At 45.8% G+C, this 3,077-nt stretch overlaps 1 pseudogene across 1 annotated transcript; it reads left to right on the top strand.

Annotated features, from left to right (window-relative positions):
- The first annotated feature begins 285 nt into the window (after positions 1-285).
- On the top strand, positions 286-2,792 carry LOC147448903 (uncharacterized; annotated as a pseudogene). Its single transcript, XR_015189521.1, has 2 exons — positions 286-604; positions 665-2,792. The product of XR_015189521.1 is annotated as an uncharacterized LOC147448903 (transcript).
- The last annotated feature ends 285 nt before the right edge of the window (positions 2,793-3,077 follow it).

The raw sequence follows: 3,077 nt of genomic DNA, 5'->3' as shown, positions 1-3,077 counted from the left end.
CACACGTGCAGCTAATGGTCAAATTTAAGGACCCGACGAGTTGTTTAGAGTGCCTCCACAAGGTGGGTTTCAAAATCCACACTCAAGGTGGTAAGAGGGAATTTCTGGAGGAAAGGATGCGTTCCATAAACTTTTGCAAAAATGCAAAAGTTTTGCAAAGTTTAGGAACATGAAGGCTTTTATATAATGAAAAAATAGAAACTAAACTTTAATTTCCTTTTAATATCCCACGTGAGAATGCCGCGTGGAAGCTCTCTTATAAGACTCGCCATACTTTTGTAGGGTTTGTTCAAGATGAGCTCGGCGAACCGAAAGCGGAAGGCCGTGCAATTGGCAGATGCACAGGAGCATCTCTTGCTACTGCAGCGCAAACTTGCCAGACGTGACCAGCTTGACGAGCAGATAAAAGATCTACGTTCCGCTCTGGTTACTCTTACATTCAATATAGTAAAAGCAGAAAGTGTGGAGCGAGAGCTCCTCCGTCGGGACCGAGAGAAGATCGAATCTCTACGAGAGGAGATCAAATCTCTAGTACAAGCAGAAGGGCTTGATGAAGTGGGGACCATCTGTTCCCAGATCAAGGAGATGGAAACTCTAATACAAGGTAACACAATGCTTGGCTTCATTAGCTTTTAATGCGTATGCCTAACTCTGCTGCATGCAGATCTCTCTGCTCCGACCTACATTGACAGGGTCCTTTCTGAGGGCCCCCCTTCGTCTGTGGAGAAAGAGGGACTGCACAAGGTTCAGATGCGGGTTGACGAGCCGTTATACGAGTGTTGCTTCCCTGCTGTTGCACAGCCGCCTCTTCCCCTCTCGTTAGCCAACCCCTTGTTTGGGGAGTTTCTTGATGATTTCAGCAATGTGAGTGCCCCACTTGATGATGATGTTTGCAACTTTGTCGCAGAGCTTTGCTTCAGTGTGTTAGGCAGGGCGCAGGTGTTTCATAATGAAGCAGAGTTCCAGTTTGCTTTTAACCGGAAAATGGGAGGTTTTCTTGGTCATCCTGTTGCAGTAGATATGATTACATGTCAAACGAAAAAAGTTATGACCGATGCAACAGTAATAGCAGGTGACAACTGGGCAGCCTTGGGGGAGCTAAAGTTGGAAAAGGGAGGCACATTGGCACTGGGGCTTCAATCTTTTGCCTTACATGTCGGCTCACTACATGCTGAAACAGAGCTGCTTCCATGCTTCTTCATTGAAGTCATTGGCGCCACCATCAGGATAGGAGGTCTCGTATTTTTTGAGAAAGTGGCATGGCAGCCTCTCACTCCCTTCATGAACTGCTTCTACACTGAGCATGACCGGACGGATATGGCTACACTCTGCAGGGCCATGTGCGCTTTGAAGAAGGGACTAACTGCCTTGCACTCCTACTATATAGAAGCACATCCATCGGTTAACACAATCACCCCAAGGATATTCCCTATCCTTTGCAGGGGAGGTGGAGTGTCAGGATTGGCAACAAATTGATCTTCATTGTCACTCGTGACGATGGAGAACGCAGGATCTTTAAATATTGCAGGCAGTATGGAGAGGAAGTCCATAGGAGCTGGGCAGAGGCAGGCTGGGCCCCCCTTTTGTATGATTGTAAGCCAATCGCAGGGGGCTGGCTGGAGGTGGAGATGCAGTATCTTGCCGATTGGAACCCTTCTTTGTCTTTGCTCAAAGCTATGGATGGGGCTGCAAAGCATGATCTACAAGCAGCAATAATTACAGCATTGAAACGAGCTTTATCCATCCCGATTGACGGCTGCCAAGTAGCACATGGCGATATGAGGCCACCCAATGTCATGATCAAAAGAGACGATGGGGGCGGCTTCGACATCAAATTCATTGACTTTGATTGGGCCGGGAAAGTTGGTGTGGCCAGGTATCCTCCTTTTATGAATACAGAGCTGCCATGGCATCCACAAGTGGGAGCAGGAAAGCTTTTGCAACAAGACCATGACACATGGTGGCTGGAGGACAAACCAGTTGCCATTTAACCCTCTAACCAAGTGAAGGTCACTGGATGAGGAGCCATATGAACCTCGATTTCATGTACGGCTTCAAATTCAAGGTGTCCTAGCTTGAAGAGTTATGGCATTCTTTAAGAGTTGTCCTAGCTTATTTTGGTGGGGAAATCCACCTGCAAGGTACCTCTTACCTCTAGGGTGAATGCACATACAAGGTACCTTTCCCCCATGAAAGGCGGACCTAAAAGGCGCTCTGCCTTGGGGAAAGGCACTTGTAAGGCTCCATTTATCAAAGTATACTTTTACATTCAAAATGGGGGCTTCCTTTGCCGTAAAGGTCGTGGGTTGGAGGGCTGCAGATCTCGGCCCTCCATCCATTCATCTTTACTGGCTGGAATGTCATCCTGCAACCGCTCAATGCTGGACAGCTCAGCAGACGGAATATCAGGCATCACAAACAGTCTGCATGCCAATCGTAAAAACACGGGAATGGGATGTTGAGGAGGCAAGGATGTAATGGAAAAATTCTGGGGAAGAGTTGGAGATTGGAAAATTTCCAGTCGTAAAAGCTTATTTTGTAAGAATCCTTTTGTAATCAAGCTAGTCACATTTAGGCTCATCTGGGCTCCTATTTGTAGTTAAGCCATCTCCTGGTTTGTATTGTCGGTAAGCCAAGTGTGTTTACTGGAGTAAAAAGTTATTAAAAGCCAGTAGAAGCTAATGGATGGATAGGGCCAATTGTTGAGTAGTATATTGAGAATCTTTGCAAAGAGCCTTCTAGCCTCACCGTCTGTCTACATGCATAATTAATCAAAAAAGGATTTCTCTCCATGTGCGTCTCTTATTGTTAATTATGTTTTGTGGTTAGTTTTAGCTAGAGACTTGTTGGCATGATTAATCGTTGGTCCATCTGTACATTCATTTCTTGCTTCCATAGATAGTGCTCGCAACTCATCCTTGTTGTACTTGGGGTTTGAGTAGAGAAGAATGCATGCTTGCAACTCATCCTTGTTGTGGTTGGGGTTTGAGTAGAGAAGAAAACATGCTTGCTTGAGTTGAATATATTGTGATTACCTTGATGTGCACTCCATTTGTACATTGAATCTAACTTCCATA

The sequence above is a fragment of the Adiantum capillus-veneris genome, chromosome 10 (assembly GCF_014529385.1).
Source record: "Adiantum capillus-veneris isolate H3 chromosome 10, ASM1452938v2, whole genome shotgun sequence".
NCBI lineage: Eukaryota > Viridiplantae > Streptophyta > Polypodiopsida > Polypodiales > Pteridaceae > Adiantum > Adiantum capillus-veneris.
Note: the sequence above shows the minus strand (reverse complement) of the source record. Positions and strands in the feature narration are given on the sequence as shown.